The sequence below is a fragment of the Myotis yumanensis genome, unplaced genomic scaffold (assembly GCF_028538775.1).
Source record: "Myotis yumanensis isolate MYYU_CA2020_CCGP unplaced genomic scaffold, mMyoYum1.0.hap1 SCAF_4, whole genome shotgun sequence".
NCBI classification, from domain to species: Eukaryota; Metazoa; Chordata; class Mammalia; order Chiroptera; family Vespertilionidae; genus Myotis; species Myotis yumanensis.
In genome coordinates, this window is record NW_027223755.1 from 55709711 (window position 1) to 55734842 (window position 25132).

A 25132-nucleotide genomic window follows, 5' to 3' on the forward strand; every position below is an offset into this window, starting at 1 on the left:
TTATTGGCTAAAAATATCACTCATTTTCTAAAGTGTCTATTCAAATATTTTTCAGACTTTTAATTTAGTTGTTTTTCTTTTTATTAAAGAGTTTTGAGTTCTTATATATTTTGTGTATGAGACTTTTATCAACTATGTTTTGCAATATTTCCCCCAGTCTATGGGGAAAATGGTTATGGCTTATCATTTTATTTAGTTTATGGTATTTTTAGAGTATAACTTTTAGATTTTGATGAAATCTATGACCTGTCTGTGACCTCTATAAAAGATATAGCCATAAGGACAGAAAACAGATCAGTGTTGCCAGAGGCTATGGATAGTGGAGGGAAATTGACTACAAATGGATATGAAATAACTTATGAAAGTGGTGAAAATGCTCTATATGTGGATTATGGTGATGGTTACACAACTACATAACTGAAGAGGGGCAACGATTTTTATTTTATGTAAAGCATGCCTCTATAAAAATAATTTTAAAGTGAAATAAAATGCCTGTTTGAAATTCTCACATTCTAATAGAATCATCTTCTCAGGTGTGCCTCACAATGCTGCATTTATTTTTTCCCCTCGCACTTGAGAACAAAAAAAAGCTTTTTTAAAAAATGGGAGTGTGGTGGGTATATAATATCACAGTCTCCATACTGCCTCACAAACCCAGGACCCCAGGAAAGAAACAAGGTCGGCAAAACAGGTCAGAGAATGCAGCTTAAAGAAATGGAGTAAAAGAAAAGGAGAAAGAGAAAGAAGGAAAAGAGGACATATAGACATATAAGTTAGCCATTGAAATCCATGATCGTATTACACATTTTCTCAGAATTCCTTTCAATACTCATTTAACCAACTCAGATATTTCAATAGGATAAACTCCATTGTGTTTTTTTCATACCCAATACTCCTCAGGGCTGTCATTTATGTAAGAAATAATTTTTATAGTTTATCTAAAGAAAATATTAGATGGTAGCCAGAATAGTGCATTTTATTTCCTGTTAGAGCCATTGTTTCTCTTGTCTAATGCCAGCCTTGGACAGACTGTATTTCAACAAATGCAATTTTGTACAAACTGTAACTTCAGGGCCTAAAAGGATTTCTCTATTAGAAAGCAATTTCTAATCTGAAGACTACAGTTTATATTGCTTATATCCTTTTCTTGCTAGAATAGAGAGGTATCAAGGGCACAAGAGTAGCTATATTTTATATATTGATTAAACCTATCATATTGGTTACCAGTTTCTCATTTATACTCTATCGCAGCTGGACAAAAACTTGAAAGAGATCAGCCAGTATTCTTACATAAACTTTTAAATGAAAGCAATAATATATTAGAGGCCCGGTGCACAAATTCGTGCACCGGTGGGATCCCTCAGCCTGGCCTGCAGGGATTGGGCCAAAACTGGCTCTCTGACATCCCACGAGGGGTCCAGGCCTGCGAGAGGGTGCAGGTCAGGCAGAGGAACCCCACCAGTGCACGGATCCATGCACCAGGCCTCTAGTATGCAATAAGATCTTTGGTTAATCTCTTCCCCGCCCCCTTCCCTCTGAGATTCATCAGTCTGTTCCATGTTTCCATGCCTGTGCATTGAGCATCTGCTCCCTGGTGGTCAGTGTGCATCATAGCCACTGGTCGAATGGTCAAATAGTCACTTAGGCTTTTATATATATAGATAGATATGAAAACACAAATTGTACAAATTGCGCTAATACTTTATTGTGTGATTTTTCTTACTTTTAATACTCAATGGGCCTAACAGTATTTTACCAACCCATCACCAAGAATAAAACCTATGGACGTGGATGGTTGTTTACATTAATATTTGAGGCAATTACACATGTAGATGCTACACTTATAAGCTTGCCTATCAAACTTAATTTTACTCAGTGGAGTAACTAAGGACCATAAACACTCTTTTTTCACTTGGACAGCTATCTTAGATAATTCCATGTGCTGAATGAGAAAGTATTTGATAAACCTGTGGCACTAAACATAGATAGATTTTTTTGTGTCTAAAAACTATGCTCCTATACCAGTGATGGCGAGCCTTTTGAGCTCGGTGTGCCAGAATTTTGAAAAACCCTAACTTAACTTTGGTGCCATGTCACATATAGAAATTTTTTGATATTTGCAACCATAGTAAAACAAAGACTTATATTTTTGATATTTATTTTATATATTTAAATGTCATTTAACAAAGAAAAATCAACCAAAAAAATGAGTTTGCGTGTCACCTCTGACACGCGTGTCATAGGTTCGCCATCACTGTTCTATACCAAGCATCAGAGTGACTCTTGGTATCGGTCCCTTTCATTTCTTACATTTTTCTTCATATTAAAGCTCATAGCTCCCATGCTCCCCTAATCCTCCTACTATTCATGACAGAAAACACGATAATAGGTTGGGAGTACTTTGTAGAGTAACTATTCTGTTAGAGGAAGAACTGAAAAATATATTAATTTAAACACAAAAGAACGTTGGACTGGGTGTTGAAAAACTTTCTTCAAGAGCTCATTCTGCCCTGAGCTGACTAAGGAAATTGGGGATGGTTACATAAGCAAAATGTTCACTCTTTTAATCTTAAAAATGTGGAATTTTAATCTTTAAAAATGTGGAATTTGGATTATTGAAGTTCCTTGTGGCCCCAACATTCTAAGATACTAATATTTTTATATTACCAAATTATAGGGACTGTGTAAGTAAAAAGTATTTTCTCAAAACGTGTTTGCTGAAATAATGCTTAACTATGTCATGTTAACCTATAACAAATATTATTCATTAATAAGAGGCACTTATCTTAACTCTGTTCCCACTTCTCCACCATGTTCATTACAGCATGGCCCAAGACCTTACATTCTGAATATCCCACCTAAAGTCATTTCCTTCTGTTTTGAATCCCTCTAACAACCTTTTTAGTACTTTGAATTCTAATTTTCTAAAGATATATTTTCCATAAGTAGAACTGATTCTTATAAAAATATAGGGAAAATATTATTTGTTTCTTTTGAAATAACATTTTAAGGTTCAATATTTTTAAATGGTATATTAACAGATCATTTTAAAACTTGATTTAGAAATTTAAAGTAGCAGGGGACTGTTTTGGGGTGTCAGAACCAGGGGGATTTGCCTGCATACTCCAATGAACAACTATCATCTGTAACTCTGAAACATGTCTTGGGCTGGCTCTAAATATTGAGTCTGAAAGATAATATAAGAGTTCACCGGACATCCTGAATTGCTGAGAGCCATAGGCTTAATGAGACTATCTCCCTCATCTCACAGGTCTCTTTCAGTGTAGTATCAATGTGGTAGGGATCCTTTCCTTCCCAAGTGACAGGATGTACAGGTGGCCCATGTAATATTTTACAGCCACTCCTGATCCTTTCCAGGAAGGTCAAAAGAAATTTTTAAAAAAAGAATTGGGGATCAAGAGACCAAACTAACTGCAGGAGAATAGTAGAAATTGGGGGTAGCAGTGTTATAAATATAACCTGCTTATCTTCCAGAGAAGAAGACCATAGGGTGATAGATGGGCAGCCGGAGTGTGAACAGGACCACTTGGCTGTTGAGATCTGAGACAAAAAGGTACAGGAGACCATGGCCTTCTGCAAATTGCTTAAGATAAAAGAGGGAGATCTGCACAGAAAAAAAAAAATGTTAGTTAGATATGTAAAAAAAGACAAAATGACATAATAGTGCTGGGAAAAAAATATAACTTTTCTCCACACAACTCTAAAGATGTGTCATCAAACACATGACTCTTTTAAACCACCAAAAATAAGCTGGAAATAAATAATTTCAGCAAGGAAAATAAGATTACTGAGTTTAAAATAGCTATCAGGAAATTGTTTTTGTTATCTCAAAACTAAATTCTGAGTGACACAAACTTAGAATGAATGAAAAGATATCAAGTGTGCAATCACATAGAAATGCTATAGTTCCACAGAATATTCTTGTTGGCATTTCTCTTCCCCAACCTGCATTTGATCAACTGGAATTGTGTTTGTTTTTTTAAATAGTGTATTGCAATGAATGCCTTCCTGCACATAATCAAGGTCCCCATCCTCTTTCTTACTTTCACCTTTCTTATTCCATGCAGAGCACACCAATGTGGTCTGCTTAATAGTAGTATTCATCTCATTCTTCCACTGGTCTTTTCTAATCACAGTCCTCACTCTTTTTGAGTAAGAGGCCATAATATTCCAATTTCCTCAACTGTCTTCTTCATTAAGTAAGGCACAACCCCTTTACATTTTTGAAGCCTTATTTTTTTCCTTAAAATTCCAAAAGGCAAAAAATAATAAATTAGGAGTTATAACAAATCTTTAAGATCCAAGTAGTAGTCTGTGGCCTCCATGTAAATGGGAATGGGGAGGTGGACCAAGGGGAATGATACTACTGAAGCTGGTACAGCACATCTGGTGGCCTCATGGCATTAGTCACTAACTGCCTAAGGCCTTAAATAACTCACAATTTAAAAGCAATGTCTTCATTGAATGAACTTTGTGAAAAGATGAATAGGATTGATTAATAAAATTCTGATGTATAATCTTTCAAATTAATTAATTGAATGTGTGGGGCTGATTACCCATATAAGCATTTGGTTAGAAAAACAAGTCACACCCTACAGCAGTGATGGCGAACCTATGACACGTGTGTCAGAGGTGACACACGAACTCATTTTTTTGGTTGATTTTTCTTTGTTAAATGGCATTTAAATATATAAAATAAATATCAAAAATATAAGTCTTTGTTTTACTATGGTTGCAAATATAAAAAAATTTCTATATGTGACACGGCACCAGAGTTAAGTTAGGGTTTTTCAAAATGCTGACACGCCGAGCTCAAAAGGTTCGCCATCACTGCCCTACAGGCTGCAGGATTCTACTCACTATCTATTTCTGGGATGGTGGAAAGACTTCAGGGACCTGCCCCAGAACAAAATCTAGGCAGTACCAGAGCCTGGATTTGTCTTTATAGCAGCTGTGAAAAGAATGGATATTCACATTTAACCTTTCTGGACCCTGAATTCTGGTTGCAATTTTACAACCAGATTTGCTCATCTGTAATGCAATCATCTCTGACCCAAGCATTTCTCAGCCTTCTCACTTCCCTCCGCACCAACTTTATTTACCAATTATCTCATCTTCCTGCAGTTACTGAGTCACAGCTTCTCACATTTAACAGCCTAACACATAATTTGGGAAGTTAGAAATAATTAGGACAACTCTAGAGGCAAGGTTTTAGAATTTATCGTTATTTTAGACAGCTTGTAACAAGTCTGTAAAATTTGAGAATACCTAGTTGAGATTGAATAAAAATCAGCAAAAAGCAAAAAATCTATGCCTCTTAGCAATGATAGCTTAATTCAAGAACTACAGTATTTGATATCATTACAATTAAAATGACTTCCATTGTTATTAATATAAGGGGCTTATAATCAAAATTAGTTAATTTCATCAATTAACGAATATCTTGCCTTACTTTTTTTTTAAGGGAAAAGCTAAATATTTGTGAAATCTCCAAGATAGCATTCTATGCTAGATTCCTCCAGAGCCAGATTGCCGTCTGTGAATCTTGACTCCATATTTTACTAGCTAAGCAACGTTAGTTAATTATATAATCTGTACATTCTTTGTATTCCTTGTCTGTAAAATGGGAATAATAAGAGTGTTTACTATACAAATTTTCCAGGAGATTGGAAGAGTTCATATGTATAGAGAATTAGAAGAATACTTGGTTCATACCATACATTCAAAAATGTTAGTATCAGTGTTAGTATTTGGAAACAGACAATACTATATTTTCACACTTGAAATGGCAAAATAATGTAAGAAGCTGGTAAATGAAAGGAATTCTATTATCAGTATGAATGAGTTTAGAAAATTGTTTATATAAATGTCTAATCCATAGAAATAGCTAAAACATACAGCATAGGATTTAACAAATGGCAGGCATATTATTGTTGAGGAAATCAGCATTTTGCAAATATGTAAACTTATCTCTCTCTATGTAAGACATTTTGACTTCCATATTATCTAATCATCGAAAAGAAAGCTGCTGAGTTTTCAGACCAATGCATGTCCACTTTTTAAATAATAAATAGGAGCTGGTGTTGTCTCTATCATCCCTTTCAACTGTTTTGTTCTGTCTTCTCTTTTCCTGAAATGAATTTCCACAGCAAAGTGTAACCTCTGCTTGGGCAGCAAGGCTCTCACATTTTGGACCTTTAATACTCTTAGAAATTATCAGGGACTCCAAAGAGGTTTTGTTGGTATCTATATCTATATATATAAAAGCCTAAGCAACCAGACGACCAGACAGTAGCTCTGACATGCACTGATCACCAGGGGCAGATGTTCAATGCAGGAGCTGCCCCCTGGTGGTCAGTGTGCTCCCACAGTGGAAGCACCTCTCAGCCAGAAGCCAGGCTCACAGCTGGTGAGTGCAGCTGTGGTGGCGTGAGCCTCTCCCACCTCTGTGGCAGTGCTACCAAGTCGCAGCATCAGCAGGCACAGCGGGGCCTGGATGAGCAGGAGTGGTGCTGCACCCAGCCCCCGCTCAGGCTCCTCCCCGGCCGCCTGCCACTTCACACACTGCTATATCTCTTGGGGAATGTTGGACTGGATCAGGCCAAAATTGGCAGTCTGACATCCTCTGAGGGGTCCCAGATTGCAAGAGGGCACAGGCCAGGCTGAGGGACCCCACTGGTACACAAATCTGTGCACTGGGCCTCTAGTGGATTATATCTATCAATAGTTACTATCATTTAAATTAAATTGAGAAATAAAAAATATGTATTTACTTATTTAAAGACAACCCATAATAAGCCCATTACATATTACTACTGGGTGGGGCAAAAGTAGGTTAACAGTTGTTCGTGGGGAAAATGATGTAGTAATTAATATATAATGATACAAGAATAAACTCTTTTGCATACTCACAATTGTAAAACTATTTTCCCCCACCCATATATATAGCATATTTTATTAAAAATAACTTTATTTCCAAAGCAAAACTATTTAGTGAGAAATATGTTTCCAGTCTCTTAAACAGAAAGAAGACAGCTGGATTCTCATATCTGTTTTATGCATTTACTATGTTACAACATCAATAGTTATATAGCCTCTGAAAAACTCCAGGGTACACTTGTGTGAATATAAACAGGGCAAATAATATCTTAGTACTATAATGAACTCACAGATCACCTGAAGTGCTTTATGAATCTCTAAGGTCCCCTGAACTCCACTTTAAAAACCACAGTTCTTGCCCTGGCCCGTAGGGCTCAGTGGTAGATCATTGACTTGTGCACCCAAGGATCATGGGATGGATTCCTGGTCAAGGACAAGTATGTACCTGGGTTGCAGGTTCATTCCCTGCCCAGGTCAGGGCACTCACAGGAGGCAACCAATCAATGTGTCTTTCTCACATCGATGTTTTTCTCTCCTTTATCTCACTCCCTCTCTTCCACTCTCTCTAAAAAAAAATTAAAAAATATATAAATGGAAAAAATATATTCAGGTGAAGATTCACACACACACACACACACACACACAAACACAACAAAAACAAAAAAACAACAAAACCACAGTCGTTGAGGTGTCATTCAATATCTACCAGATATTTATTATGCAATGCTGTATACTGTGGGCTATACAAGAAAAAATGAGATATACAAAACCTCTTCTAAATAGTTATATCCTGGCTAAATATACATATTGAAAGCAAACAACATTTTAAAGCCATTTTTTTTTCTTCTTTCCTGCACTGCACTATGCTAATAAGTTAAATAGATTATATACCATAAAATTAGGTGTAAACACATAATAATTCAGAAAAAGAACTTGAATTGGGCCCAGATTAGTTAATAAGACATAAATGAGAATTAAATATCATGAAGGAGATTTCAAACAGGTGGCATAAATTGATGTATTTGGGGTACTTTCAAGAAAACCAAATGGTTGGAGAGGAAAATGTAGATAGAGATGAAAGATAAGATTTGAATTTTACAATGAGGATGTGTGGGTCTTTTTATGTAAGTAATAGGAATCAAAAAATACTTCTGAGCAACGAAGTAACATGAAAAAATGGATAGTGTAGATAGGAAAGAAAGAGAATTGGAAAGTGAGAGAACGATTCGGAAGGAGACGGAATAATGTAGGCACTGCACATTCATTGATAAACATTTTAAGGAATTTTAGATTTAATAGAATAAACCTAGATTATATATTCCACTATCAACTCACTCTTCTTTATCAGCCTCACATACCAAGCCCTCTCTGCCATACAAAGTTGATAAATACTGGAAAGTGATTATCACAAATATTCTGAATGGAAACAGCTTGCAAAATCCATATAGTGCCTCATAATTCGGTCCTCAGGGTTTGGTCATTGTCCAGAAAACCCATAGCAAACTATGGCTTTCGTCCTTACCAGGAAACATCTTCTGAGCCAGCCAGTCTTTTGGGGGCTTGCAATGTGATCGGCTATAATTGGCACCACCTGCTAGCTTCTAGGGCATGCATACTATCATTAAGGAAAATCTAGGTGACCATTATGGTTTCCATGGCAGCCAATACATTTTGAATCCAAAGAACAAATGGGGAATTAATGTTAGCAGTCATCACTTTGTTCTATGTTCTGTGATCTTTTCAGTAACAAAATTATTATTGTTTTGATTATTATTAGCTATCACTTATTGAATGCTTACTAGGGGTCAGCTATTTTTCTAAGCAAAGAAAACCAGAACTATCCTTTTCTCTTTTAAAATGTTTTTCCAGACATAGTGCCTAGTGAGGTTTTTTTAAATAGACATACATATATTCCATTAGTTGTAACTCAATACATGTTACTCCTAACTGCAAGAGAATCTGGAAAAGTAAATTTTCTAGTCTTTCAGCTTTTTTAGTAGAGAAGATCAGGGAATAGGTGACTATGAAGGACTTTGGGGCTACCAATCACAGAGTCTGTCATAGCACTCACAGTGGGGCAGTATTATGACTTTCATGGGCCTCAGTACTTTTGCTTTTGTGGATTTCTTCTATTAAAAAAATAAAATAATAAACATATGCACATAAATATATATATATATGTATGTATATAGAATTCTATTTTGTGACTATGTTGGTATAGAGATGAATATATTATTATTAACATTAATATTAATATGGTATATAAAATAATTTCAACCTAAAAGTTTACTTTCTTTCTTTATTTGAAAGAAATTACAATTTTTTTGCAGCTCCTAAAAGCATTGTTGGTCATAAACCTACCTCTATCTAATGTTGCATGTACACATATGGCCCCCAGGCTCCAATCTTTTCCTCCTTCTCCTCTATCAACTCCACTACTTACCTTGACCCATATTCCTGCTTTCCCCCTAGCAGAGATGGTTTACTTCCAACTGTGTGCTTGATATCTAGCTTTGGTCTAGGGCAGTGGTCAGCAAAATGCGGCTCGTGAGCCACATGCGACTCTTTGGCCCCTTGAGTGTGGCTCTTCCACAAAATACCGACTTCTGCGCATAGGCCACGAAGTTTCAATCACACTGTACATGCACGCCTGCAGGTGGTATTTTGTGGAAGAGCCACACTCAAGGGGCCAAAGAGTCGCATGTGGCTCACCAGCTGCAGTTTGCCTACCACTGCCCTAGACCAGTGGTAGGCAAACTCATTAGTCAACAGAGCCAAATATCAACAGTACAACGATTGAAATTTCTTTTGAGAGCCAGATTTTTTTAACTTAAACTATATAGGTAGGTACATTGTTCTTAACTTAATTAGGGTACTCCTAAGGCTTAGGAAGAGCCACACTCAAGGGGCCCGCAGTTTGCTGACCACAGGTCTAGAGAATAACCCAGTCCTGTCTAAAAGGAACCCTCACTCAACAAGCAGGTGTTTTTCTCCTTGCCCATTCACTTCACTACTTGTTCCATTTCTGGTAGTTAGTTTCATATTCCTTAGAAAAATCTCTGATCCTGGGCCCAGATACAACTCTGTTATGATTACTGGGTGACGCTTTGTTTCAATGAACCATAGCCCCAGTCTTTCCAATTAGAACCTGTTTTGCTTTTTCTGCTCCCTCTCTATTAACAAACTTGACTCTCCTGTCCCTGAGTCCATGGCCTGTTAGTAGACTTCCATTATTTTCATATCTACCCAACCATGTTTCCAAATATTGCCTAAATCCAGATTTTTCTGCTAATCTACTTGTTTGAAAAACTGCTAAATGAAATGGTATATTGGCTACGTTTGGTTTAAATTTCAGAAAATAATTTATTGGCTAAAGCGAAGGGGTGAATTTCACATTTGGTTAGCTAGTTCCAGGGACCTAAAGGATTTCATCTACATACCGCCTTCTTTCTTACTTTTTTTAAAAATATATTTTTATTGATTTCAGAGAGGAAGGGAGAGGGAGAAAGAGATAGAAACATCAATAATGAGAGAGAATCATTGATTGGCTGCCCCACACTCAGGATTGAGCCCACAACCCAGGCATGTACCCTAACCGGGAAACAAACCGTGACCTCCAGGTTCATAGGTCGATGCTCAATCACTGAGCCATGCTGCCCGGCCATACTGCCTTTCTTTTTGGCCCTTGGCTTTGTCTCTTCTAAGGCAGGCTCTTTCCAAAAATTACCAAGGATTTATAATCCACCAATGTAGCAAACCAGGCAAAAAAATTCATACCAAAATCCAAGGTCACAGGGCCATCCCTAAATCAGTCAGCATCCCGATGTATGTGTAGCACTTACATTGTCCACGCCTGGGTCTCAAGCCCACTCTTGGAGGCAGGATAAAGGTCGGCTCCCTGCAACTTCATCAATTGGGTGTGTGGATGAAATGGTTCCAGAAAGGAATATCTGGGAGATGCAGTTACCAGTAGAAAGAACTTTCATTAAGCAAACACATAAACTGAAAAATAGATGTTTATTCAGTTATTTATTCTTTTTTCACTTTTTACCTGGTTAGCAACCTATTGCTTAACACTGAATTAGCAATCTATTGCTTAACACTGCATTCTACCTATCTGGTTAGATATTCTTTTATAACTTGCAGGACTATCTACCTCTAGGATTTTCTCAGCCCTAGGGGAGCTGGTCCTGTTCCCTTCAAGTCTCTACCATACCATCATGATCTTACTCTGGTTCTATTATGAGATAGAAAACCTGTAAATCTTCCTACTGTTTATCATTGAAGAAACCATCTGTAGGGATGCCGCACATTCGTGGCATGATCAGCATGGTGATCCTGGTCAATAACAAGTGAGAAATTACAAGCATTTATTATGAATGATAGAGATCAGTGTGAAAACTAGATAGTGAACACTTTGTGGGAAAGATAAAGCTTATCTCTGGCACCAACCATCAGAATCTATGCAGGATGGCAGCCAGTGAGCACACTTTCTGTAACTTTGAAAGCTGGGTTATGAAAGAGATGGGGAGGGAGGTTGTGCCCATAACTTAAGTGATGACATTTTTTTAATAAGTAGAATATCAAAAATTAAACTGGAGCCTTTTATGTGATATATTTATAGAAGTTATAGTGCATTCATGAAAAATTTTTAAGAATCAGTTATTACTTTTTATACAATACTAGAAGCCCATTGCACAAAGATTCTCACAATAGGCCTTTCTTCCCCTGGCTGCCGGCACCGGTTTTCCTCCTGCACCCGGGACCCAGGCCTTTGGTCCGGCTGCAGCGGAGAAGCAAAGCCTCTTCAGTCTTCAGTCTTCAGTCTTCAGTCTTCACTCCGGCCGGAGCCTTCGAACTTCGCTCTGGGCCTGCATATGCAAATTAACCGCCATCTTTGTTGGGTTAATTTGCATAGTTGCTCTGATTGGCTGGTGGGCGTAGTGGAGTGACACCAATTTGCATGTTTCTCTTTTATTAGTGTAGATATTGGGCTTACTTTTTAATCCTGCAACCAAATCTGGGGTTCATGACTCAAGATCAGACCAATGGTTTTACGTGACTATACAACATGCCCTCCACCTTTAAGGTACACAGAGGAATTTGCCAAGCTGCTTCAGAGATAGTCTCAACAAGGAAAATAGGGACACAGTGCTTCTCCCTCAGAGGATTTACAGGTCAAAGATGAGTAACAGATCAGCCCCAATCATATACATATTGCACAGAAATGTACTCTTAAAGATGTATGTAAAATTAATAACATCAGTGTCTATGAAAAGGAAAACCTCTTTCTGCACATGCATCTTCTCTCACACACGTCATCAGGCAGAAAGAAACATACAGGAAGAAAACACAAGTAAAACACCAAGACATCAATGCACTCCATGTTTTTAAATTAGACAAAACCCTAGTAATGACAATTGAGGAAAAGCTAACAGCTGATGCCTGAGATATTGATTCCAATAATTGTATGTTCATTTTTAGGAGAGAGTTGAATACTTTCCATCATTAACAAATGAAGCTTAAAGTCAAGAAATGTAATATTTTTACTGTCAGTTTATACACTCTGATTGTGTATTGTACATTCAGGCTTACAGCCCAAATTTACCATGAATTTGAATTTCACTCACCCCAAAATAGTTTCATTAAACATACTAATTTTCAAATATATGAGGTGACTCAGAGCTAACATTAATGAATGTCTATTTATAAAACATTTGTAAATGTTTTGGTACTTTGGAAGAACTACACATCAAAACATACAAAAAGTACCTATAAATTTGAAATACATAGCTTACAATGACCGTGTAACATTTTTTCATGGTTCATCTGGTTATGAGTGAAAGAGGTTTGCAGAGGTTATAGTATTTATGGAAATTTGCTCTAGACAATTGAAGAAATATTTCTTGAGCTTTGTCTGTGACCCCAAGTTACAAATTAATATGCTTTCCATATTATCTGTTCTATTGCCCCTTTATTGTTTTCTGACCATAGCCAACGTTTGGATAGGAGAGGGGATAGTCTAGGACTTTCATCTTAGACAATAACCCTATGAGGTAGAGCTGTGTTCCAATTTTACCGATGAGGTAACTGAGTTTTAGAGAGGATAAATACTTCGCTCTGGGTTAACACAGTCCTAAGTGGTAGAAGTGAGTTGAACTCCAAGTTTGAATTTGTGTGCTTAGCCATGCTTTTATGGTATCTCATTACAGCCTTGAATCCACCCATGCCCTGAAAGCTGTTCATCAAATTTGGTAACTACTAAGCAAGATCTTAAGGGAATATCGTATAACACAAGTCCATTTTGATAAGAAGATGAAGTAAAAGGGATGAGGTCCAGACTACAAAGGAGAGGCAGTTAAAGGGTCCTGCTCTATTCTGGGCTTCTGGCTTCTACAATGCCTCAATTTTTAGGTAGGAAGACAGAGGGACAGAGGGAAAAAGGCAATATCCATAGGGATGATAAAAGTGGAGGGCACACTGACAATGTCTTCACCTCCTTAATTTTTTTCCTTTTTATTCCTTCATTGCTTAATCAAATAAACAAAGACTTATGTTCCTACCATGCTCCAGGCACCTGACCTCCTAAAATCATACTGTCATAAGAAAGACAGGCCTGTAAAAAGATACTTGTAATAGAGTGATAAATCACACACACACACACACACACACACACACACACACATCTTAAATAAAAAGAAGTATATACTTGGCACGGTGGGAGTTCAAAGAAAGAAGTGGTTAAATCTTCTTAAGCAGTTAAGGAAACTTCTAACAAGAGATGATAAAGAGGAAAAGTTGAAATGAATCTGCACCGAGTTAAATGAACATGAGTCAGCATGGTGTATTTGGAAACCATTAGCTGTTTATTATATCTAGAGTGCAGAGTAAGTTTGGCCTGGTGGCAAGAAATGAATTTGGAAGCATGGAAGACCTTGACTGTCCCTAAAAAGACTTTAGATTATATCCTGTAAACACTGAGGATCTGTTGAATGGTTTTAAGCAGTGACATAATAGGATACATTTTGCACATTGAAAATCATTTTAACAGAAGAAGAATTTGAGGGGAAGAGACCAATTAATTTGTTTTGGTAATCATAGTAATGGATAATAATAAATAAAATTAAAATAGCACAACATGGGGGGCGGGGTGGGAGAGAGTGGTCATATATGTCAATGAATTGAAAGAGAATTGAAAAGAGATAGATTGGCTATTGAGAGTGTAGTAAATTAAAAAGTCTAGTGTAATTTTTAAGAATTAGGGTTAGAAAACTGAGCACAGTGAGGGCCTTAACCATAATAATAGAGAGGTTACCTTTCTAGTTCTGGACAAATACAATAAATTGTTAATTGAAACAAAATACAATCAATCATAATCATCCTTTGTATGTTGTCAGAAGTTCACAGTCCAAAGAAAATAAAACAATAATAAATTCACATTGATAATAAAACTGACTTTATAATACACAGAGCCCGTTTTATATCAGAAACAAGATATTATATGCCCTATACTGATTTTTAGACCATCGTCACCCGATGTACGATGGTTCAACTTTGATTTTTCAACTTCACAATGCTGCTAAAACAATTTGCATTCAGTAGAAACCATACTTCAGATTTAGAATTTTGCTCTTTCCTCAGGTAGGGAAATGTGCAGTGATACTCTTGTGGCCCTGGCAGTGGCCGCGAGCTGTAGCTCCCAGTCAGACACATGGTCAGGAGGATGGACAGTTGACACTCTGCAGTGTTCTGTGCTGTCAGCATTTTTGGGGGGGGATATTGTATTTGGAACATGTTTAAGGTGGGCTGGACTATGTTATGATGTTTGGTAGGTTAGGTATATTAAATGCATTTTCGACTTACAATATTTTTAAATCACGAGGGGTTATCTGGATGCAATCCCATCTTAATTCCAGGAATATCTATACTAGGGAAAATAAGAATAGCCATCTTGCATTGCTCTGAGGATTAGCCATGTTGCATGTAATAAAATGCTTTGTTATTATAAAGTGTATTATAAAAACCATGTATCATGAGGATATCATAATGCCAGATGACATCTGGAACATTAGTGGGGAGAAGAATATTCACCTGTTTATGTTCAATTTGTAATAAACATGACTGAGACTGTGGCACTGGAATGTAAGCTCCATGAAGACAGAAACTTTGTCTGTCTTATTCATCAATGTGCCCAGGACATTCCAGGTAAGTAATAGATGCTCTCTCCATTTCTGAACTGAACACATGCCAGTCCCTAGAAGAGGTACATACATTATGACTTCCTAGCATTCTTCTCATTCTTTGTTTCCTTTGATTCAATGTTGAATGTAAGTACTAAATCTAGAAAAACAAGATGAACTTCAAAAACATAATTTTGTAAACTTCTTATTATCATGTCGTAGCCTAATATTCATATTTAAAATGCATAAATTGCATTCAGTAAATTTTGAAAGTGTTCTAAAATAGTGAAGAAAACATGTCTAATAAGCATTTAATTTATGTAAAAACAATTAAAAGAAAAACTCTCTATAAACCAAACTCATGCCAAATTGAGAACAGATTTGTTGTGGTGGGAAGTGTAATATGATGTACCAAGTAGGTTTTGTACTTTGCATCATTTTGTTGCAAAATAATTCAGGCAAAACTGTTGCCTGAAATTCTACTCCCACAACATGAGGATGATCTAGTCAGGACTTGAGCCCAGTTCATCTACACTAAGTAATGACATCTTCATGTAGCTGCAACCTAATTCCTCATCCTCAATGCCCAAAATATTATTGATTATTTTTATGTTCCAAAATTCTGTAGCTACAAAGGGAATTTAACTACACATGAGGACATGGCTACAGCATGGCCAATAGATAGCCACAATTTTCTGATATGCAAGAACTGTTTTCTTGTTTGTACTCCCATGCTTTGAACAGTGTTTGAAATATACCTATGTTCAATACATAAATAAAGAATAAATTAGGCAAGAGGAAATTATGTAACTCCTATGCAATGATTATTAATGGTTGCTGAACAATTGGATCAAAAGCTGTTGAGAGACTTTACAATAATATAATAGTCCCCTTTACCTATGGTTTTTCTTTCTGAGGTTTCAGTTACCCACAGTCAACAGTGGTCCAAAAATATTAAATAGAAAATTTCAGAAATAAACAATCCATACGTTTTAAATTACATGTCATTCTGAGTAGCTGGATGAAATCTTGCACCATTCTTTTCAGTCCCACCCAGAACATGAATCATTCCTTTGACCAGAGTATCCACATCATATATGCTACCCATCTCTTAGTCACTTAGCAGCTGTCTTGGTTATCGGGTTGACTGTCGTGATATCTCAGTGCTTATGTTCAAGTAACACTTTTAATAGCCTAGTGTTACAATGCCTATGTCATTCACATCACTTTATCTCATCACATAGGCACTGTATCATCTCACAGCAGCACTAGAAGAAGGATGAATACAGTCCAGTGGACTAGAGTTTAGACCCAAGGCAGCAGCACTAATCAGCTGAGGAGAATTAGGTTGGGCTGTCGGGAAAATCCCAGAAAGGAGGGAGCCACCAAGAGAGAGAATAAAATCTGTATAAAAATGTTTATTCAAATTATTGACTGATAGTTGAGCTGCTTATATATAAGATAAGGCTCAGAACCTAAAAGAAAGCAACAGTTAAAAGGCAGTATTTTGTCAGCCATCCAGTTCAGGCCTCATCATTTGGTCTTAAGTCCTATCAAGTAGGAGGAGCTAGGTAACAGTCTCAGCCTTTCCATTAAAATCCCCAAAGGGCTACACCTTAGTAATGAATCCTCACTAAGGACATTGCCCCAGAACTAAGGACAAAACTAAAAGAAGCCCACACTAACACAGCAGAATACCTGTCATCCACAGGTCGAGATGATCATTCAATAATTTAACTGCCCAGCAAAACGTAAGTCCAGATAACAAAATCTGGAGTTGCTACAACATATCAATCATAATATCCAATAGTTAAATAACACTAGACATGTAAAGAAGCAAGAAAATCTGACCAATAATCAAGAGAAAAGGAACTTCATCACTGGCCCAGCTGCTTGCATTAGCAGGCAAAAACTTTAAAACATCTGTTACAAATATGTTAAAAGATTTGTAGGAAAAGATGACAGAATGGAGAATCTTGGCAGAGAACCGGAAAGTGTAAAAAAATTAAAAACTTATTTTAAAAAAGGGATTATTTAACTTACCAATCAATGAACCAATAAATAAATATATATAGCATATGCATCCGAGTGGCCATGTGTGGCTGCCATGCACAGGCAGGGCTGGGGAGAGAAGTTGCTGCTATTCTTCAGCCAGAGCAGCTCTGTCCCCCCCTCTTCCTGCCTGGCAGGCCTGGTCTTGAACAGGACTCTACTCTGGAACAAATCCAGGTAGATAATAGCTTATGAGTTCCAGACCAGGCAGGTGGCTTTCATGCTTTCATAAGTGATTAAAATTAAATATTAACCATAGCACTGACAAATTATAACAATAGATTTTTACATCCTTATACTACTTTATATTTAGCAAAGGCTACCACATACATCTTCCCGATGTTCCTGGAGTCATGTTTAATATGAGTGCCACGGTCTCTCTATAAAATAACTGTGTCCCTCAGATATGAAGGTCTCAAATTATGTTCATGTCTTTAATGTCCTAAAAGGATTGCTAGACAATTAATTGGTAAAAAGCCCAACCTTCATTACAAAGACCAGCATTAGCTCTGAGCTTGGGGACCCTGAGCATATGGGGGTACCAGGTGATAGACTTACTTTGCAATTACCCAAGAGTGCATGGCTGAAAGGTAATTGGCAATCCCGCAGGCACTAGATGTTGATTTACTTCAGTTTCAACTGTAGAATCTGGCCTATACCAGCTCTGATCTCAGAATGCATCATTGAAAGAATAAATCATTATAAGCTGACCTATAAACCCCACATATCTGAATCTGAATTCTACAATTTTCCAGAATTTCTAAGACTGTCTTTAAAAAAAAATATTAAAAATTACAAAATGCTTTATATCAAGCCAGTCTTTAAAATTTCAATGTTTCATTTGCAAAAAAACAACAACATGAAGTTCACAACTTAATACCCCTAATGATGTATTACAGATATTCCCTTTCCCCCCCATTAACTACCTCCACCCACACTTGCTCTGTCCCAGGTCTTCGTGCATTAGTGTCTATGTCCATAGGTTATGCATATCCTATATAATAAAAGCCTAATATGCTAAGTGTCTAGTCATCTGGTCATCCATTCAACCAATCAAAGAGCAATATGCTAATGATATGCTAAGGCCGCTCAACCACTCACTATGACATGCACTGACCACCAGGGGCAGACACTCTGACTGGTTGGTTAGCTTGCTGCTGGGGTCTGGCCGATCAGGACTGAGCAAGATGGGCTGAACACATCCTGGAGCTCTCCCGCAGTCCCTCCCCTGCTCCGATCGTGCACCTGTGGGGTCCCTCGGCCTAGTCTGTGCCCTCTTGCAATCCGGGACCCCTCGGGGGATGTTGGAGAGCCAGTTTCAGCCCAGTCCCACAGGCAAGGCCAAGGGCCCCCACTGGTGCATGAATTCGTGCACTGGACCTCTAGTATACATATAAATTATTTTGTTATTTTCTTCCTGCACCCCCCCCCCCCCAACCCCTTCCCTCTGATATTCATCAGTCTGTTTCACACTCCCATGTTTCTGGATCTATTTTGTTTGTTAGTTTATTTCATTAGATTCCCCATATGAGTAAGAGCATGTGATACTTATCTTTCTCTGACTGGCTTATTTCACTTAGCATAATACTCTCCAAGTTCTCATACCCTTTGAAGCAGCATGGAGGGGCCTGAGTTAGATTTTTGATAATAGTGACAGCAAGTGAAAGGCAAAAAGTTATAGACTGATCAGGTAGTTTAGATTGAATCCAGAGGCAATCTAAATTAAATGTCCTCTTCCAAATAGCACTTAAATTCTTCACTGAAAGATCCAGTTAGATCTCTTTGTGACAGGTCAGTCCATAGGAACCCTGAGTTTATTTGGGTCTATATTAAAATTATCAAGACAGTTGCTCTGGTGCAAAAAAAATATGTATATTATGATTTCTCACAAACAATATGAAAAAAAACAGGACAGTTTGTCTATGACCTCCTTATCAAGGGAAAGAGTCATACTTCTGGGGTGTTTATAAAACTGTGAAATATGAAGATCCGGAGAATATTTGTGAATAATTGTTTAAAATATTTTCTCTAAGTTGTCACTTGAAAAGAATTAGTAAAAGTTATTCATCATTTCCTTGTAGGCTATATTCCAATTTAAAAATTCAATTTCAATATTCAAGCTCACAGAATAAATATTATGCCCTTAAGTTCAGTGTTGATGGCATCTGGAGAAAACCTGCTAAAATTTTATGTAACCTTATAGCAGATTTACTGGCTTAACATACAGCATATAAAGCCATATAAAACTTGCTATCTTTTTAAAAAAATTTTCATTTATTAAAAAGTTAATGCAAAATTCTGCTTAATGCTGACCCTGATATATAGAAATGTATAATTTATTGCTATGTTTACATGGTGCCAAATAAATTATTAATTTCATTTCTAGAAATTAGGAGATTTTATTAATTATCTCACTTGTCTTATATCTAGGATAAGATTTCATTCCTCTACCCTAATTAGTGTGAGCCTTACCGGAGAGCTCTAAATTAAATTATTTTCTAAAACAAAGAAAAGGGCAGAAAATCATTTCCCTTCAGCTTCTAAGGAAGTTATTGGCCCTTCAGGATGAACCTTGTGGTAGCCATAAATTTAATGTGCACTTAGGTCTAGAAGTTGCAAGCAGTCTCTCAAGTTACTCAAGATAGAATAGGCATTCTGTCAGAGTCAAAAACTACTGCCGTTAGAAACCCATTATGACTGCAGCTTAAGTGGCCATTTTTATCCAACTCTTCTGTTTGCCTTGCAAAACTTCCAGACCGGTCTGCAGGCAAGATGACAATATTTTTAAATCAAGGGACAGAAAATTTATCAGGTAATTTCAGAGTAGCAACAATTAACTGAATTAGTTTCCAAAATGAATGGCAAAAAAAAAAGTACTGTGTTCTGAAACAGAAGTGATTTACAATATATAACAGTAAAATCGTTTCTTTTGTTTTCTTTGTTCAAAGGTTCAATGCAGAAGTGTAGCATTCCCAAGTTTTCCTCTCGTATCGCAGTATAATACTTAAAAATGTATGTGAAGGGGTGATCTTTTCATGGTAGGAAAGGCTCAACTGAATTACAACTGAGAAAAATAATATGCAATAAAAACCACATTAGAGAGTGACCAAAACAGCATTGCCATAAAAAGGTCCTGTTGTTTTGTATGACATTCGCAACTGGCTAGATATAGTTTATTGGTTCTCCTTGTAATAGACCAGATGTCCGTCGGGATGCATCTTCCATTCCACATCCTGTGCCCAGGTTGAAATGAGATTGGGCTTGTCTGCCCCAGGCTAGACAAAGAGCAACTGTGCAAGAGGTAAGGCAGGATCCACATAAACTAATGACCACAGCATGACTGTTCATATCTCTTTGGGTCTGTGTTGTTTTCAAAAAGAAAGATATAAAATTAGGTGGTAAAGGGGGAGGAGGAAAGATGTAAGATCTAAAAATGGCTGATCTCAGCTGCATTAAGTCATGTTTGAAGGGTTAAATCCAAGAAGGGATAGGCCATAGATGAGGCAGAGAACAGAACGTAAGAAAGTACTCTTGCCTGGCAAGCATGGCTCAGTGATTGAATGTTGACCTATGAACCAGGAGGTCACGGTTTGATTCCCGGTCAGGGCACATGCCCGGGTTGTGGACTCCATCCCACTGTGGGAGGTGCAGGAGGCAGCGGATCAGTGATTATCTCTCATCATCTCTCTCTCTCTCTCCCTCTTTCTCTCTCTCTCTCTCTCTCTCTCTCTCTCTCTCCCTCTTTCCCTCTTTCTCTCTCTCCCACTTCCTTCCTCTCTGAAATCAATAAAACTATATTTTTAAAAAAAAGGAAAAGAAAGTACTCTGACTGAGGAATTACTAGGCCCTGGAAATTTGAGAAACACGATTTAGAAGCTTACATCTTCCAGAAAATTGGAATTCAACCGAAAGGGCAATAGTTGGCAACAAAATAACAATAATCATACCTAACGTGTGGGTAGCTCTGTATACATTTAGTTTCATTTTAATACCTACTGTGATATGAATCTGTAGGGTAACAGTTCCCACTGTAACAATGAGGAAGCTGAAGCTCGGGGAGATGGAAGGATGGCTGGGGGACGGACGTAGAGCTGGTAAGAAAAGGCTCGAAAACAGAACTGTGGTTTCCAAGGTCGTATTCAATGCACCATAAGATAGCTGCCTCTACAGCAGGAAAAACATGACTCAAAACATTCTTTCTTCTTTTCAATCAAATTCACTTCAGCTCGATAACTATGCATCAAACACCATTGTATTTCAAACACTGTGTTATACACTAGGACTGTATTAAGAAAGCACAGTCTCTTCCTTTTTTCAAATTAATTCTGGGAAGGAGAAGATATAGAAAAAGAAATAGAAAATAAATATGGATATGGATATAAATACTAAAATGTGTATGAAATATACTCATACATATTAAATATAGAGATTTATTTTTATAAACTTTACACACTTAGGAAACCCCACTAATTCTGGGGTAATTGTAAATAAGCTTGACATACATTTCCCAAACTTACCTGATGATAATAATAATAACAATAAGAGCAAATATTGCTACATACTAACTGTTAACTCATTTAATCCTCACACACACAAAAAAACCCTTAGACAGATAGCATCAGACCTATTTTATAAGTGAGGAGGTAAAATTATTTGACTGAGAGCATATGACTAATAAACTGCACAGTAAGAATTACAAGGATGGAACGATGGTCTTACAGATGAAGATGACTTATAAAATATTAAACCCCAAATATCCATGAGCTTCTAAAGTTTTATTAGTTTCTCTTCTCTTACTAAATCAGCAATGAAGGTAAATAAGTGTACCCTTGTATTTTAAAAAAATTGAATGTCTACCATGCTTCAATTTGCTTCTAAAAAATCAGTCACATTTATTTTCTTCTCTTAAGCAACCATGCTTTGTAACTTGAAATCAACATTCTGACCTATGATCTCAACTAAGTAAACCACAATTGGTGACTCTGGTGCTATCTGTGGGCAAGAAAATTCTAAGCAATAAGCATACCCAGTAATAGATAAAACAATGGTGCCCAAATTAGAGACGTTACAAGAAAGTTGTCAGGAGAGCAATAGAGTATGGATCAACTTATCCAAGAAGTGAGTGCTACTCTTTTGTTAGATATGATCTTTGGAGTACCTCCTCTTACTTCTTTACTTCCCCATATATCCTTAAAATACATCCTATACCTTTGAAGAACATAAGGGTATTTCTGTCCTTGAAACCTGGAATCATCCAATTAACACAACCTCGAGAAAATTATTCCAATAAAATAGACCAAATTTTTCTCAAGAATATAATCACCATTTCTTTTAAGCTAAGAGTTCTTTTTGTTTTAGTGAATCTACACAGCGATATATATTAGAATGCATACACAGTATTACATACTTCACTAGAGTACTCATCATCATTCTTTCATTTTTAAAAATAAATTAAGACGTTCTTCAAAACAATAGAAAATAAATTATCCCTCATTTAAGAGAATGATAATCCAATTCTTATAAATTTTGGAAAGCATAAACCAGAGATTAAAATCCAGTCACTGGTAGGCCCTAATTTTTGTCATTTCTTCTGTCACTGTCACATAATTTTACTTTTCAATACTGGACCCACATGCTTAACATACGTGACCTTACTCAGTGCTGCAAGGATGCGTTTGATGGTGTCGATTCCTGCAGAGGCCACAGGAATGTCCCTGGGAATCCCTAGCTTCTACCTCTTTGGTTTACATGCACAATCCAACAGTTAGTTGTTCAGGAAAGACAGCAGTTGAACCAGGAAGTTGAGTCAACAGGTTTCTAGTACATTTGCCTTTACATGGCTGAAATGCAAAGGGGCTACTTAAGTGATTCTTTACAAAACCATGTTCCAAGATGACATTCAGTTTTTATTTAAAGAGAAAGGGGCCTTGTTCTTCTTGCCTACCCAAGTTTTACCTAGCCAAAATTCTGTTATCTGAGGCTGTTCGTGTGATAAAGGGGTCATTGTTACTATTGTGGTACTAAACTTGATATACTATACTTGACTCACTGAACTCACAATTACAGACATTTCCATTGGGTGGGGGGCTGGGGGGGTGGGGGCGGGGAATAGGAAGTTAATGCCATAGAATTTATTTCCAATTCTGGTCAACATGTAATAACAGGGGACTAGATTTACCCTGTCACCTGAAACAATGAGAAAACTGGACAAATTTCATTAACAAATGGTTTTCAAAACACTGGACAGGGAAGAGGTATGGGAAACAAATACGATAATCACTATGATTATCCTGGATTCTGCTTTGAGAGAGAGTTTCCAGGCCTTGGCACAGAGAGGAGTAACTAAGGTGGTGCCTAGAGGACTCTCTGAGCTGAGCATGTGGGACTGAGAACCCAGGGAGACCAAGAAGGCTAGAGTTTGCGGGACACAGTATCTGAGAGGACAGAGAAATATAGAGGGTGCTCCATAAATCTGTGCTTTTCTCTGTTTCATTTTGGATAGTTTCTATTGCTATGTCTTCAAACTCTCTAATCATTTCTCCTGCAATATTTCATCTGCTGTTCCTATATTTTTCATATCAGGCATTCTAGTTCTCATTTCTAGAAGCTAGATTTCAGTCCTTTTTATATATTCCATGCTTCTATTTACATTTTTGAAAATGGACTACAATGGTAAACACTATTTTAATGTACTTTCCTGCTAATTCTAACAATTGTGTCAATTCTGGAATGATTTTGACTATCCCCCCTCCCCCCCCCCCCCATTTTGGGTCATATTTTTAGCTTCTTTGTATGCCTGGTAATATTTCAATGTATGTCATACATTGTAATTTTTCCTTATTGAATTGGATTATTTTTTTATATATTATATTGATTTTTTACAGAGAGGAAGGGAGAGAGATAGAGAGTTAGAAACATCGATGAGAGAGAAACATCGATCAGCTGCCTCCTGCACATCTCCTACTGGGGATGTGCCCGCAATCCAAGTACATGCCCTTGACCGGAATCGAACCTGTGACCTTCCATTCCGCAGGCCGATGCTCTATCCACCGAGCCAAACCGGTTTCGGCTGGATTATTTTGTATTCCTACAAATATTCTGAGTCTTCTTAGGGCACAGGAAACTAACATGGAAACAGTTTTATTTTTAAAATTTAATAGATGAAATGAGTGGATTGGGCAGTCTAGAGCTAATCATTTCTTATTACTGAGTGAGGCAAGACCTTTTGAGTATTCTAATAATTGTCCCATGAATTATAAGTTTTTCCATTCTGACTGATAAGAAAAAGCACTATTTTAAGCCCTGCATGGGCAATAGGTACTACTCCCTCTAATACTTCCTAGTGGTATTTTTTTCCCCGATCTTGGGCTGTTTCTGGACAGGCATATATACTCACCAATAAATATAAACACTCTTTAGAATATATAACAGATTGCAGAGCCTCCCCAGTGTAATATTCACAATGCCTAAGATATACAATCCCAAATTACTCAACATATGAAGAACCAAAAAAATGTGACCACGTCTCAAAGGGTCCAACCTTGAGATAACCCAGTGTTGTAAAACACACACACACAAAGACTTAATGTGACTATTATAATTACCCTCAGTGAGATAAAGGGAAATATAATCACTTATGAAATAAGGCATGAGAAAGAAATATGAGAAACATAAAAGAGCAGATGGAAATTTTAGAATTGAAAAAATACAACAGGTAAAATTTTAAAATTCACTGGAAGAAACTTATAGCAAAGTAAAGATGACAGAAGAAATAATGCTGTCTGGAGATTTGAACTTCTTGAATTTATAAATTTATAACCTTACCTAATTTGGAAAAGTTTTAGACATTTTTTTTCTTTGAATTTTCTTTTACTTTACCTCTTTCTTCACCTTCTGTGACTTTTTTTAAAAAAATTGCCTCACAGAATCCTGAGGCTCTTTTATTTTTATAATGTTTTTTCCTGCTTATTAGAAAATATATCTTTTAATTATTCTCATGT